The 17,066-nt window shown below is 39.8% G+C and overlaps 1 protein-coding gene across 1 annotated transcript in view; it reads left to right on the forward strand.

The window, feature by feature from the left end:
- Nucleotides 1-17,066, forward strand: part of LOC127446838 (polypeptide N-acetylgalactosaminyltransferase 13) — a 168,792-nt gene that overhangs the window by 78,973 nt on the left and 72,753 nt on the right. The gene's annotated exons all lie outside the window — the stretch shown is intronic.

A 17,066-nucleotide genomic window follows, 5' to 3' on the forward strand; every position in this document is an offset into this window, starting at 1 on the left:
ATATTCTTGTTTTTAATCAATATGGTGTGCTGACACTTTCCATAAAGATTATTTTCGAAAAAGAAGCTCTTAAGAGCACACTGGAGCATCCAAAACAAGCAGTACAAGTACAGAATGAAATCAATGAAAATGGAGCCACTTGATCATTCACAATTTAACGAGTCGATCAGCATCTTCATTTGACAGCGAGAACGAAGTCGTTTCTATTCACAGCGTTCAACCAAACTTACGTAACGTTTAATGTTGTGCTATGTTGTAAAAACATGCTGAAGAGTTGATGAAGAGTCAGTCTTATCGCCATGTCGTTTTTCAATTATGAAAATTGTAGTTCTGAAGCAAACGGTCAAAGTCCTCTTCCGTCAAGCAAGAGATTGTGGGCAATATTAGCTGAAAGAGTGTTCACAGATCCGCACTTCAAAAATTTACCAGAAATAGTAGAACATCAGGGTAACTTTGGGACACTCATTTCCACCCTAATTTGACTGGCTGGTTTGACGCAACTTAGTAAGACGGCTCTTCCTGTCTTAGTGGGCTGTTCTTGACCAGAATAAGCATTAGTATGAGTCAAACCTTTTGCTGGTATGTGAGACTAGTGTGCTGTAAGCATACTGTGCTTTTGCATGCAAACCGTGACTGTCAGGACTATAAAACCCTCTCTGAGAAGTTACATCTCTAAATTCATCCCAATTAAAGCAGCGTTTTTGTAACTAATTCAACCTTCAACAATACATTTAAGACCACTGTGATGCATTGAGCCTGGAGTAACTCTCAGTTTTTCTGTGTGGTAGATGATAGTTGTATGCAATAAAATGTTATAGATATTGAGCCTATTTTTATATATCTGTCTGTTATCCTATTGAAGGGCTGCACTAAGTGTCCATACAGTTTATCGCTAGGAAACGGATCTAATCCGGTAGACATGAACCTAAACTAGCTTAATTATACAAGGCTGCCTTAAGACTGACTAGCTTTTCAGACAACCCACCAACTAGTTGATTTTGAAAATATATAGGCTACAAACGAAAATGTAGGCAACTGATTTGCTGCCTTGCTGCCTTATCAGTAAATGACTTAACCGACAGTGTTTTTAAATGAATGGAACTCTTAAGGAAACTGTTCTCAGAACAGTTTGAAAAGTACACTATATGGCCAAAAGTTTGTGGACACCCCCTTCTAATTAATGAATTTGGTTACTCCATTAAATCCAGTAAAGAAAAATCTTAATGTTTCTTTATGTAATGGCTTGGGCTTTGTGTGCTTCCATATTTGTGGCAACTGTTTGGGGATAACCCTTTTCTGTTCCAGCATGACAATGCCCCTGTGAACAAAGTGAGGTCCATAAAGAAATGGTTTACTGTGTCTGGCATGGAAGAAATTGACTGGCCTGCACAAAGCCCAGACCTGAACATCACTGATCACTTTTGGGGTGAACTGGAACAGCAACTGTAAGTCAGGCCCCATCGACCAACATCAGTTCCTGACCTAACTGATAGCCTTGTGTCTGAAAGAGAGCAAATCCCTGCAGCCATGTTACTACATACAGTATAGTGGAAAGCCTTCCCAAAAGAGTGGAAGCTGTTATTACAGCAAAGGGGATAATTGATGCCTAAGGTTTTGAAATCAAATGTTCATCAAGCACATATGGTGTCCACAAACTTTTGGCCATATAGTGTACCTTATTTTCATCCGACCTCCGTATACAGCCTCCGAAGACCGCATTTACCAGTTTTCAGATGCAGCCATAGTTTTGCCCATCCCTATTATAGTACAGATTTGAGCTTTGATTATGGCTTTTATGACTGTTTCAAGCACACTATTTTGTCCAGTTTCTTGGCTTCTAGCTGAGACGAACAATTCTCACACGCACAATGGATTCCTTTTAATACAAAGTAAGTTACAGGGTAAAAGTGAAGTGGGGATGACGTCACTTAGGTGAACTGAGAATATGAACTGAAATAAGCAGTGGCTGTGTTCTCTCCTGTTCTTCATTAGTGTCTGTGTTCTCTCCAGTTCTTCATTAGTGTCTGTGTGAGTTATGGCTGTCTGCTGGACTGCTGCTCACAGATGCAGTGCTATCTATAAATAGCATGTTAATTTGAATCTGTGGCCATGGCTGTTTTAAAGGACTGTAATTATCTTATCGTTTGGCCTCAAGGTCCATTGTTGAAGTATCTGTGTGTTAGTCCTAACACAAGCTCACACAGATAGTAGGCAATTGCAGCACACTACATTTCTTCAATCACATACAATTTAGAGTTATGGCCCTAACTCAGCACATTCTCAGTATATTTATCTCTCTGCCTTTATTTATCGTTTTCACTTTGTTTTTGTTTTTTTGTTTTATTTAGTTTTTTTTCCCCTCACTTATGTATTTAAAGCTACACTATGTAATTGTAAGGCTTTACTGGTTGTTTAGATCAGTGTTACTATCAGAAATAATTAATTAGTTATTTCTTTAATTATTAATTCATATTTAAATTAATTAATTGAATCTAACTCATTAAAACCTCATATGGGGCTCCAGTAAATGTAGTGCGCTACGTTTAGGAGTGGGTTTGGTTATTAGCAATAATTAATAATTATCAAAGATAATTATTAATTATTAAAATCAATAGAACATTGATTTGAATCAATGTTAGCTTTTTTAATCCTTTAAACCAACAATTATCAAAGATAATCATTAATTGTTAACATCAATGAAACATTGATTAAAATTAACACTAGCTTATTGATCCTTCAAATTCAACATTCATCAAAGATAATTATCAATTATCAAAAATCAATAGAATATTAATAAGGATTAATATTGGGTCACGTGACACCATGCAAGAAGCAGACGTGTGAGCGACGAGCTCTGCGCACTTTGCTAAATTTTGTATTATTTTCATGTTATAATTTGGTGAAATTTGATACACCCAGTTACACATTTGCTCTTTGAGGTAAAACATGGCAAAGAAGTCAAAATCCTCAGGCTCTGGAGACATTAAAAGACACTTACGTGTTCAGGATGAAAGCCCCGACAGGGGACTCGATTTGGATGGCGCGGCGGGAGAGGTGATCCAGCGTCAGTTGTCCAACATGTCGGTGATGTTGACGAAGGTTCTTGCTGACTTGGAGGATCTCGTTGTAATACGTCGATCAATTACGGCGATGGAAATAAAATTCTTTGAGATAGTTACAAGAGTGTCGGATGCTGAGAAATTAATAGATTATTTGGAGTCTTCAGAGAGGGAATTAACCTCTAATCCACCCGCAACCAAAGTTGATCTGGAACGTGTTCTTGAAAAGCTTGAAGATTTTGAGAATAGAAGCTGCAGGAATAATGTTCAAATTGTTGGAATTCCTGAGCATGAGGAGGGCAGAGATATGGTGAAATTTCTAGACGAGCTTTTCCCGAGTCTGCTCGACATAACAGGCCACAAGCTGGAAATCGAGCGAGCTCACAGATCTGCTGAGGGAGATTGGCCCCAATCGATTCTGGCCAGATTTCTGAGATCATCCAATAAAGATCTTGTGTTGCGCCAGGCGAGGAGCAAAGGGAAGCTTTCTTGGAAGAACCATAATATTTTCTTGTTCCTGGACTTTGCAAACTCGACAAGAGAAACGCGATCGGTTCAAGGAATGCAAGAAACTCTTACATCAGAAAAAGATCCGTTTGCTCTAATGTTCCTGGCCAAACTGAGAATAGAAATGAAGGTCGGTCGCAAAGTATTTATATGTCCCAATCAGGCAATGTCTTTTATTGAATCAATGAGCGAGTAAAATGCGTTGGCTCTGCCGAGCGGCTGGAGGTTGTTTTGTGAGTATCACTTTTCCTTGAAGAGACTTTTGCATTGATGAAAGATTACTTTTGCATTGAAGTTCCAGGCCGGTTTGGGGGTGGACACTGCGGATGACCGCAGAATATCTACATGCTCACACAAAGGATGTCTTTTATAAAGTTGACGGATTGTGTAAGTCATGGTATATACGTTTATGCGGCCTCCGAGTGAATTGACTCGACCATCCGGGGAACCGGGATGCCGGTTTTGTTTCTTTTTGCATTGGTTCCGCCTACCGGCTGGAGCTTGTTCTATTGAATAAAACTCCTTTGGAACAGCTGTGGATTAATCTGTTCGTTCTTAGTGCTTATTCCTCCTGCTGGCTGTGGCTTGTTGTTTTGAGTACAGTGCATCCGGAAAGTATTCACAGCACTTCACCGTTTCCACATTTTGTTATGTTACAGCCTTATTCCAAAATGGATTAAATTCATTATTTTCCTCAAAATTCTACAAACAATACCCCATAATGACAATGTGAAAGAAGTTTGTTTGAAATCTTTGCAAATTTATTAAAAAAAAAAATTTAAAAAAAAAAAAAATCACATGTACGTAAGTATTCACAGCCTTTGCTCAATACTTTGTTGAAGCACCTTTGGCACCAATTACAGCCTCAAGTCTTTGAGTATGATGCTACAAGCTTGGCACACCTATTTTTGGGCAGTTTCTCCCATTCTTCTTTGCAGGACCTCTCAAGCTCCATCAGGTTGGATGGGGAGCGTCGGTGCACAGCCATTTTTCAGATCTCTCCAGAGATGTTCAATTGGGTTCAAGTCTGGGCTCTGGCTGGGCCACTCAAGGACATTCACAGAGTTGTCCCATAGCCACTCCGTTGTTATCTTGGCTGTGTGCTTAGGGTCGTTGTCCTGTTGGAAGATGAACCTTTGCCCCAGTCTGAGGTCCAGAGCGCTCTGGAGCAGATTTTCATCAAGGATGTCTCTGTACATTGCTGCATTCATCTTTCCCTCGATCCTGACTAGTCTCCCAGTTCCTGCCGCTGAAAAACATCCCCACAGCATGATGCTGCCACCACCATGCTTCACTGTAGGGATGGTATTGGCCAGGTGATGAACGGTGCCTGGTTTCCTCCAGATATGACGCTTGCCATTCAGGCTAAAGAGTTCAATTTTTGTTTCTCAAAAACACAGACGGAAGCCACTCCTCAGTAAAAGGCACATGACAGCCAGCCCGCCTGGAGTTTGCCAAAAGGCACCTGAAGGACTATCAGACCAGAGAATTTTGTTTCTCAGACCATGAGAAACAAAATTCTCTGGTCTGATAGTCCTTCAGGTGCCTTTTGGCAAACTCCAGGCGGGCTGGCTGTCATGTGCCTTTTACTGAGGAGTGGCTTCCGTCTGGCCATTCTACCATACAGGCCTGATTGGTGGAGTGCTGCAGAGATGGTTGTTCTTCTGGAAGGTTCTCCTCTCTCCACAGAGATATGCTGGAGCTCTTTCAGAGTGACCATCGGGTTCTTGGTCACCTCCCTGACTAAGGCCCTTCTCCCCCGATCGCTCAGTTTGGCTGGGTGGCCAGCTCTAGGAAGAGTCCTGGTGGTTCCAAACTTCTTCCATTTATGGATGATGGAGGCCACTGTGCTCATTGGGACCTTAAACGCTGCAGAAATTTTTCTGTACCCTTCCCCAGATCTGTACCTCGATACAATCCTGTCTCGGTGGTCTACAGACAATTCATTGGACTTCATGGCTTGGTTTGTGCTCTGACATGCACTGTTAACTGTGGGACCTTATATAGACAGGTGTGTGCCTTTCCAAATCATGTCCAATCAACTGAATTTACCACAGGTGGACTCCAATCAAGTTGTAGAAACATCTCAAGGATGATCAGTGGAAACAGGATGCACCTGAGCTCAATTTTGAGTGTCATGGCAAAGGCTGTGAATACTTATGTGATTTTTTTCGTTTTTCATTTTTAATACATTTGCAAAGATTTCAAACAAACTTCTTTCACGTTGTCATTATGGGGTATTGTTTGTAGAATTTTGAGGAAAATAATTAATTTAATCCATTTTGGTATAAGGCTGTAACAACAAAATGTGGAAAAAGTGAAGCACTGTGAATACTTTCCGGATGCACTGTATTTTTACGGGATATTGGAATGATTACATCATCCGTTGAACTCATAACAGCTGGCTCACTGAACACTCGTCTGTCTGTCCGAGGAATCTGAGCAGTTTTATATCAACTGGAATTTGTTTTGTGGAAGATCACACCTTTGAGACAGTTCTGTGAATGAATCTACATGTCCTTTGTGTTCATTCTTCCTATTGACTGGGCTTATTTTACAAAGTATTTTCTGTTATGTAATTTGCTCACAAATTTGTGAGGCAAAATTGAGCAATCCGATGGCAAAGTTGTCGTGGGGGCTCGTGTGCGTTCATGGACCTTTTGAGTTTAGAGGGATTGTCGCCGGTTGGCGCTGTCGTGCGTGGGGTTAATGTGCACGTTTTTCTTTTTCTGTTTGTTTTGATCGTGGGGATGTTTGGGGTTTAATTGTTTCACTAATGGGGAATGTGGTCTGTATAATTTTGTTTTTGATACACAATTTATTTTTTCTACTATATCAAAATGTCAAATGTTAATATGAGTGTACTATCTCTCTCCACATGGAATGTGAATGGGTTGGGGCACCCCATAAAAAGAAGGAAGGTTATTTATTTTCTTAAACATAAGAAATATGATATAGTGTTTCTTCAAGAAACACATCTCTCCTTGCAGGAAGCTGAAAAAATTGGGAAGATATGGGGTGGACATGTTTTTTTTTTTTTTAGTGCTGGCTCAAGTAAGAGCAAGGGAGTCATTATATTGGTAAATAAACATTTACAATTCAAATTTCTCAAACAGATTAAAGACAAATTAGGAAGAGTCATTATTGTTTTAGCAGAAATTCAAGGGCAAAGGTTGATTTTGGCTAATATTTACGCACCTAACGCTGATGATCAGGGGTTTTTGATAGATCTTGAAGGGATGTTGCAAGCCGCTGGCACCCCTCATGATATAATATTGGGAGGAGACTTTAATCTTTTGATGGACTCAGTCATTGATCATAGTGAAACAAAAGTGTGTAAGCCCCCTAGAGCAACATTGACGCTTCACAGGATGTGTAAAAATCTTGGTCTTACAGATATTTGGAGACTTTTGAACCCATCTGTTAGGGACTATACATTTTTTTTCATTAGTCCATAAGATTCATTCTAGAATCGATATTTGTATTTTTTTTATCCAAATCCCACATTTCATCAGTTGTTGATTGCTCAATTGGAAATATCTTAGTCTCAGATCACGCTCTGGTGAGTTTAGAGGTGTTGCCATATACAGAGAAAAAGAAATCATACAGTTGGCGCCTTAAATGTATCCCTTTTGTAAAATCCTGATTTCCAACAAATGTTAAAGACTGAAATCAATGTTTATATGGAGACCAACTGGTCCTCAGTATCCTCTGTGGGCGTGGCTTGGGAGGCACTTAAGGCGGTTCTTAGGGGTCGGATCATACAGTATGCCTCATTCATTAAAAAATCCAAAGCACAAGAACTTGTGGAGTTGGAAGGAAATATTAAAAGTGCCGAGGCAGAGCTGAAGCGCTGTGTGTCATCTGATGGCCTCAGAGAACTGACCTGATTGAAATATAGATATAATACTATTTTGTCACAGAAAGTGGAGTTTTGGTTATTCAGGGCAAGACAGTCATACTTTGAGTCAGGTGACAAAGTAGGAAAACGTTTGGCTAGATATATAAAGCAGAGAGAGTCTTTTTCTACCATTCCCTCAGTGAAATCTGCTGGTGGAGAAATATTTACCTTCGCCGTTGATATTAATAATGCTTTTAAAGAATTCTATTTTGATCTCTATAGTTCCACTTCTTCATTCACTGATGAAGATATTAGGAACTTTGTGGAACCATTAGATTTCCCTAAACTGACGACTGTGCAAAAAAATTCTCTTGATTCTGAGATAACCTTGGAGGAGCTTGATAAGGTAATTAAGGCCTTGCCTGAAGGCAAGGCTCCGGGGCCTGACGGATTTTCCTCTGAGTTTTTCAAATCTTATGCTACAGAACTGGCTCCACTTTTGTTAGAAGTTTATACAGAATCATTAAAGAACAGAAAGCTTCCTCCAACCATGACACAAGCCCGGATCAGTCTGATTCTAAAAAAGGACAAAGATCCAAGTGAGTGTAAAAGTTACCATCCAATTTTCCTGATCCAGTTAGATGTAAAAATGTTGTCCAAAATTCTGGCTAATCGATTAAGTAAAGTTATGACATCACTTATACATATAGATCAGGTGGGGTTTATTCGAGGCCGTAGCTCTTCTGATAATATTAGGTGTCTCATCAATATCATGTGGTCAGTAGCTAATGATCAATCTCCGGTCGCTGCCATCTCACTTGACGCCGAAAAGGCGTTTGATGTGGTAGAATGGGATTATCTTTTTAAGATTTTGGAAAGGTATGGGTTCGTGAGTACATTTATTGTTTGGATTAAGTTACTTCATAGACACCCTGTAGCAGAGGTGCAAACAAATTGGTTAATTTCAGATTATTTTACTCTGGATAGGGGCACCCGGCAGGGTTGCCCTCTTTCCCCATTATTGTTCTGTCTTGCCCTGGAACCATTAGCAGCCGCGATAAGAAAAGAGGATGATTTTCCAGGGGTGACAGTGGGAGGTGTGGCGCATAAGCTTCTGCTTTACACAGATGATATTTTATTATTCGTCTCCGACCCTACTAGATCTATGCCTTGCCTCTACAGAATTATTAACTCCTTTTCCAAATTCTCAGGATACAAAGTCAATTGGTCTAAATCCGAAGCTTTGGCTTTGACAGCGTACTGTCCAGTAAAGGCCTTCCAGCCGGGCGCCTTCCAGTGGCCCAAACAGGGAATTAAGTATTTGGGAATTTTATTCCCAGCAAATTTGTCTGATTTAGTCAGTGTTAATTTTGATCCCTTAATAAAAAGATTTTCGAATGATGAGGACAAGTGGGCTTCATTACACTTATCGATGATTGGGAAGGTTAATGTTATTAAAATGAATTGTATTCCAAAATTTAACCACCTGCTACAATCTCTCCCTGTAGATGTCCCCCTCTCTTATTTCAAGCAATTTGATAGCATAGCGAAGTCCTTTGGAACGGTAAACATCCCAGGCTAAATTTCAATAAGTTACATAGGCCGATTGACAAAGGTGGGTTAGGCCTACCCAAGATTTTGTTTTATTATTATGCATTCAGTCTTAGACATTTGGCTCATTGGTCACTTCCACCTGAGAGAGCTCCTCCCTGGTTTTGTATTGAAAAGGAAGTTCTTGCCCCTATCTCGCCACTGCAAAGCCTTTCCATTAAACTAGCTGGAGAGGTTAAGTCGCACCCTGTTATTTTGCATTTGCACTCAATATGGACAAAAGTGTCTGGAGTGTTTAATTCTGATATTTATTTAAACGTAGCCTCGAGCATATGGCTGAACCCTAAACTATGTATTAATAAGTCCCCTTTCTGTTGGTCAGATTGGATTGTGAGGGGGGTTAATACACTTGGTGACCTATATGAGAGTGGAGTATTGAGAACTATTGGAAATTTGATTCAACATTTTGGGATTCCCAGATCTCAATTTTATAAGTATTTACAGCTGTGCCACCTGCTCTGCTCTGTTTTTGGGAGTAGCATACACCCCCTAGAGCAGCAGATACTCTGGAAGTGGTGATTGCTGCTTTTGGGAAGGGTCATGAGGCATCAGTATATTACTCCCTGTTAATTCAGAGTCTGGGGGACGGAGTTTTAAATTCTCTCAAAAGATTATGGGAGGAAGATTTAAATTTGTTATTGGAGGAGGGAGTGAGGGCAAGGATTCTAAAAAACAAAGTCTGCATCTAGAGATGCAAGGGTTCGCCTTATGCAATTTAAGATTTTACATAGATTTTATTGCACCCCGTCTAGATTGTATAGGCTTGGTCTTAAGGACACACCCATCTGCTGGTGATGCCATTCTGAAGATGGAGACACCATCCATGTTTTTTGGGGGTGCCGTAAGATCCAAGAATTTTGGCTGAAGGTGCAAAGTTTTGTGTGTGATGTGTTGGGCACTCAGGTCTCGTTCTGCCCCAGACTCTGTATTTTGGGAGATAGGGAGGTCATGGATTTGGAGGATAAGTACATGAAGGACTGGGTTTTGACCAGTGTGATGACAAGTAGGCAGGTTATTTTGAGGAGTTGGAAGTCGGATGGAGCACCCTCGTTCCCAGAGTGGTGCGCGGAGATGGGGAGGGTGGCTGCCTTCGAGGAGGGGTCCAGCATAAGGATGGGGGTTAGGGAATCTTACAGTAAGAAATGGGGCAATTATTTAGCATTTTTGAGGGAATCTTGAGGAGGGGCGCTGGAGGGAGTAATTTAGAGTTTTTTTTTTTTTTTGTATTATACTTGATTATTGTATGTTATTTAATGTTGTTGTTTTAGTTTTGTGTTTTTTTTTTTTTTCTCTGTGTGTGTGTCTATATTCTATTGACCACAGGGGTGTTCGTGGGGGGGTCAGGGTGGGTTGAGAGTTTGGTAGGGGGAGGGGATATAGTGGGGGTTTAATGTTTAAAGTGTTTGATTCATTATATATATGTTGTTGTATTTTTTGTGTTAATTTATGAATCAATAAAAATGTTAATTAAAAAAATAAATAAATAAGGATTAATATTGCCGGGGCACCACCCTGGAATCAGGAACTAATAACCAGATAGTTTAACAGTCTCAATATTAGATTGTTTTTTTTTCCGAAAATCGATATTCTTCAGATGTTGATTTTCCTAAGAAAACAATGAATGAAGGCTTGAATCCGAGCACTGACATCCCATCAGCATGTGACACAGGTGTATGCAAAACAAACCAAAACACTTCTCTTTGAAGTATAACAAAGTTTATTTATGCAGTAATATCAATTAATAATTAATACAATGCAGTCAATAAACTTCCGACTTACAACTACAAACTAAACAGTGATATGATTAGATATGGAAATCAAAATAATCCTATAACACGAGGGTGTGTGTGTGAGAGAGAGAGTGTGTGTGTGTGTGTGTGAGTGTGTGTGTGTGTAAGGAGGGACGTGCACAAAATGGCTCTCGTGGAGAGTATGTCACGCAAGACTTCCGGCCAGAGAATATGGCCGTGAATGTGGGCGGAGAGAAACCAGTCAATGGCGTCTACATGTTTACCGCATGTATCCGCTTGAACGATAGCTTAGGGACAAAGCTGAGCTTTATCACAAAGCTATCTACTAGCCAAAAATGTGTGTGAGAATGTTTGTGAGGGGTGGCATGTGTGTGTGTGGTTAGTATGAGAGAGAGAGAGAGAGAGAATAAAGTGACGGCCCCAAAGCCGATTTCACGATCGTGGGAGAGAAAGCAGCTGTTAGTTTATCACTCAGAGACGCGGTGGATGGCTTGTAAACCGTCCCGCGGTCTTTGATTCTTTAATGGATAAACTCAGTGTGCCGGTCTCACCCGCGATGGCGGAAATGCACAACAGTCCAATGTGGTTGGACTACAACACAGCAAATCTCATTCGTAATAATTAAATACCTTGAGTATTAGCCACAATGAGCGGACTCGGCGGTCCGTAAACTGTACAAGCAATAACCTTGATACACAAGAATAACACACTATAATATTCTATCTCTGCCCAGACTTAAACCACTTACTTGAATCGTATGAGGATGTAGACTATGTGTTCATCCGTCCTTTAACTCCGACTCGGTTCCTCAAGGCTCGGGTATTGACGGGAGGCCGTTTCCTCGCTCTGTCGGCGGGCGGTACGGCTGCTGATTCTCGGCGGGCTGGCAGGGAGAAATCAGCGACGTTGACTTGATTGAAGATGGAAGAGAAATCCTTTCTCTCTTCACTTCTGCAGGCAAACAGATGAAGATGCGGATTGCTCGGCGGTTTCCTTCGGATCCGTTAGAGTGTTCGGTGGAACACAGAGTAATCTCAACTCCTCCACCGAGATGGAGATTGTATGGCCACAGTTTCAAGTCAGACATTACTTCCTTGTGCCACGAGGCTACACCTGAGAGCAGCGATGAGCTGCATCTACACACGGCGAGAAAAGTTGCTAGAATCAAATCCCGGAAGCATTTCAGAGGTATTTCTACTCCTGATGACGTCATGGTTGATGGGCGTTCTGTCGTGTGCCTCATCCAATAGGAGTTGAGAGTTCGATCCTTTAGTGAGCAAGGCTTCATGGGAGTTGTAGTTTGTTTTGGACTCCCTTTGTTTGATTTTGGCGCGGTTTTTATCAGTAAGATTTATGACTTTGTATGTGGGCCTCAGTTAGGTTTTTATGACTGGGTTAGGCCTTCCTTTGTCTTCTACCTGAATACATGAGTCCCAAAATAATTTATATATATATATATAAAATTTTAAATAAAATGTTATTAATGAGAATCTTCCAAACCATGTATTTACTTTACCAAAATACACTTTAATAATGAGAACCTATAATAATTGTATTATATTATAAATATTTTAGAGCTGTCGGGACGGATTTCACGGGAAATTGCATACATACGTCATTCGCCCATGCATGTTGTCGTCATATCCATACACAGAGAAAATAAAATCCGGCTACTGTAGCACGTGTGTGGGAGAGCTGAAGCTGAAAGTTTGTTGTCACAACAAACGAAAAATTGACCATGGATCATTCAAAACGGCAAACCTCCAGAGAATCACTTTGTAAAAACAAAGAAACCCCGAACAGAGCAGAGTCTACAAGCAAAAAGGGAAAGCAACCGAGTCTGTAATAAAACCCAAATCAACATCGGCTTGGCTTTTCAGAGGTGGCGACAATTCCGAATTATGAAAGGATTTAAAAGTGACCCAGAGATGGCTTTTTACTTACTCAACAGATAAGATATTTTATTGATATGGTTTATGAATAATTGTGTAATCACACACATGCCTGTGTGTGTGTGTGTGTGTGTGTGGTGAAATACAATTATTATACTGTAATCAGTGCAGAACGTTTCACTTGCTAGCATACATGTATTTTTCTTTATAATGGCAATCATTTATATAAATAAATCCTTTAGTCCTAGGCTTGCCAAGGACATGTGAGTCTTGAAATGATGTTGACCACTAGTTGGTAACAATGACAGTCTATAAATTAGTTACTACCGTGGTCTATTTGGCCAGAATATCCTGCAATTATAAAAACTTTACAACGTTTGACCTTATCAGACTAGCAATCATTATGTCTAATATTAACGAATAATTAATTTCAAAACATCAATGTTTCCAATAAGTCAAAACAACAGCATAAGATACGGCACTTACCTGCTCAGATGACGTTTTCAGATATCCGTCTTTTCCTTTCTTTCATTATTTATTTGTCCATTTGCTCTAAGATGTCCTGCATCCTTGTGTACACTGGTGCCTCGAACCACATTCATCCGCACAGAGGAGCAGAGCCGAAGCACGACTTACGTCATTACCTTAACAATGTTCTTCCGCAAGACACATGCAGTTTTATTTTTTAACCGCTAGAGGGCCAAAAGTTACATAGTGTAGCTTAAATGAAAAAAGGATTTAAAGGATTTGTTCTCCCAAAAACGATGCATTCATTCATGATTTGAAGCTCGGTTACACTTCCTCATGCTTGACACATTTGGCAGATCAAGTGTACAGCACTTTGCAAATGGGTCAAGTTTGAGGAAGTGTAATCAAGCTTCAAATCATGTTCGCAATGCAAGATTTGTAGTGAAAAAGGAATAACATTTTTGTCTGTTTCTCACCCAAAACCGATCATATTGCTTAATTATTGCTGTAGTCGTATATATTACCAGGGTTCCCACGCGTTCTGGAAAACATGTAATTTTGCAATGTAGTTTTCCAGTCCTGGAAAAGTCATGGAAAATTAGAAAAATTAAATGTCCTGGAAAATAATTATTTGTCCTGGAAAATATTTTAGAATAATAAAACGGTTTGACTGTGTTGCTAGCAAGGTTTTCGTTACATGCACAAAAAATTCATATCATTTTGTCACTGCCACCAACTGTGCATTGTGAAACAACATCAACTGTTATGGACTCTTACACCCTCATGATTGATTACAGCTGCGGCCAGTCATGTGCTTGGCTACAGCAGCTCATGCAGAATGAGAAGCGGCATTTGTGAAACTTCTCATTGAAACTAAACTAAATGACCTGGAACATGTACCGACAGACATTTACTTCCGCATCGGCATGTGAGTCTACCTTCATCATTTTGCGCTATTAATGCATAAAAGAGACTGTTGATTATAAACGTCGAGGGCCTTCACATGACTCACGTCAGTGCACATCAGCGCTGCGGAATACATTGTCTGTGAAGTGACGTGTCAGTGCAACCTCGGCTCCAACTTCACACAAAGTGTTTTTGCCTCACAAATGATGTCTTTGAGAGTACAAAGCTACAATAAATATTTTAACTGCCCAAATTTATGAAGAGATATTGAATGTCTCTTTTAATTTTATTACCTTTCGAATATCCAAAGACCCCAGTTATTGAACTACAGTAATTACATTCACCAAAAAACAAACACAAATGCTAAGACCTCAACATAAGTCCTTTTTTTACTTTCTGAAATCAAAGCAATTGCCAGGATTTTTTCTCTACCAAATACATGTTTTCAATGTTTACTGTGCACACCTCCCACTTTCTTGCATGGCAAGCTCATAAATTCGCCCCTCCGTGACGCTTTCTACAGCGCTTGTCATTTGGAGGGCAAAGCGCCGCTTGACACTGGCGTTGAACGGAGCATTGACCTCAACTCATGTGAAATGCACTTTACAATCACGAAAGGACATTATTGAAACTCAGAATTATTATTTGGCTATTACTATTGTCTTTTCTGATAAACGTCATGCTCAGCAGTTAAATGCTGTAGGAAAATGATATAGTAGATCTGCTTTGTACTTATAATGCTTAAACATTCTACTGAAGTCAGTAGATTTGACACGCAAATTTTAATAAAGGAGAAGGTAAGGATATTATTGATACTCATTGTTATTATTATTATTATTATTAGACTATTATTGTTGTCTTAGTAATGGCATCTCCAGAAGGGGTCACTGAACCAATCAATTAATTAAACTGAAAAAAATTGTGAAACAGAAGCAAGCCACACCAAAATACCCTTTATTTTTGCAGCTAATTCTGTACAATTGTGCAGATAATTTGCTATACTTAAATCAATAAAGTAGCTTAAGTTGGTGCTTTTAGCTTATTCTTTAAAAAAAAAAAAAAAAAAAAAACCTGGAAAACATGTTCGTGGATCAGTGATTGTCTCAACTTTCCCTGTGAGTTATACATTTGAGACAACAATGACAGTCGGATTGTTTTTTCTTTTTTTTTTTTTTTTATGAATTCACACTGGGTTGGTAACGTGGTGATTTGGCCTTAATACCTCGGGATTTGAATTAATTTTCAATAATTCAACGATTGGAGTCAGCTTAAACCGCGGTTACCACATGTATTATGCGGAAAACATGGAATCTATAATGTCATGGAATATGACACATTTGGATGAATATGAATGTTTGAATGTACAATTAATCAAATTAAAATTCTGATATGTCCTAGTGTGATAATTAAACAAAAAAGTGTCCAATTTAATTGAATAAATAAATAATCTGCAAGTGATTCGCGCATCAACATATATGTGTAGAGCCGCTCATACACTGAAAACAGCTCATCATGATCGTCATGCGCACTCTTGTGTGTGTGAGATGACAGAGACAGAGAGCACTCTGAAGTGCGCAGCACATACAGACTATGTATTTATTTAACTGAATCACAGCTTTAGGGGGATTAATAATCACACTGGGCCATGGAGCAAACTGCTTATCTGGAGGTGAGAAACTACTGAAAAAAAAACAAACAAAAAAAACGACAGAAACCGCAAAATAAAAGCTCAATGTAAATGGAAAACACACATTAAAACTACACTTCTCTCTTCACTGCCCCTCCCCAAGAGCCCTCCAAGAAGGCCAAGTAGCTGCCCCATTTTTTTATTAAATGAATCTAACTTGCCTAGCCTTCTACATGACATTTCCTCAAATGCTGCCACCCTTCCCATCTCTGTGCACCACCCTTAAAATGAGGGTGCTCTAGCCGACTTCCATCCTCTAAGAACAATCTGTCTGCCAATCATGACACTGGCTAGGACCCAATTTTTTATGTATTTATCCCCTATATTAATGACCACCTCATCTCCTAAAATACAGAGTCTGGGGCAAAATGAAAATTGAGTGTCCAATACGTCACACATAAAGCTCTGAACCCTCAACCAAAATTCTTGGATCTTAACACACCACCAAAAAACATGGGTTGTGTCCCCATCTTCTGATTGGCATCACCAGCAAGTGGGTGTGTCTTTCAGACCAAGCCTATACAATCTAGAGGGGGTCCAATAGAATCGATGTAAAATCTTAAATTGCATAAGACGCACCCTTGTATCTCTAGATGTAGACTTGACGTTTTTTAGAATCCTAGTCCACACTCCCTCCTCCAATACCAAGTTTAGATCTTTCTCCCATAATCTCTTGAGAGAAGCCGAAGCTCCGTCCCCCAGACTCTGAATTAGCAAGTAATACAATGATGCCTGATGACCTTTTCCAAAGGCAGTATTGACCACTCCCAGAGTGTCTGCTGCTTTAGGGGGGTGTATACTACTCCCAAAAATAGTACAGAACAGGTGGCGCAGCTGTAAATATCTAAAGAACTGAGACCTGTATCCTAAAATGTTGAACCATATTTTTAAAAGATCTCAACACTCCACTCTCATATAGGTCACTGAGCGTATTAACCTCTCTCTCAATCCACTCTGTCCAGCAGAAAGGGGACTTATTAATATGCTCGAGGCTACATTTAAATAAATGTCTGAATTAAACACTCTGGACACTTTTGTCCATCATAACGGGGTGTAACTTCTCTGATTAGTTTGATAGAAAGACTTTGCAATGGCAAGATAGGGGCAAGAACTTCCTGTTCAGTACAAAACCAAGGAGGCGCTCTCTCAGGTGGAAGTGACCAATGAACCAAATGTCTGAGACCAAATGCATAATAATAAAACAAAATCTTGGGTAGGCCTAGCCCACCTTTGTCAATTGGCCTATAAAACTTACTGAAAAGTAATCTGGGACGTGTACCATTCCAAATGAAGGACTTCACTATGCTATCAAATTGCTTGAAATAAGAGAGGGAGACATCTGTA

The sequence above is a fragment of the Myxocyprinus asiaticus genome, chromosome 10 (assembly GCF_019703515.2).
Source record: "Myxocyprinus asiaticus isolate MX2 ecotype Aquarium Trade chromosome 10, UBuf_Myxa_2, whole genome shotgun sequence".
Taxonomy (NCBI): domain Eukaryota; kingdom Metazoa; phylum Chordata; class Actinopteri; order Cypriniformes; family Catostomidae; genus Myxocyprinus; species Myxocyprinus asiaticus.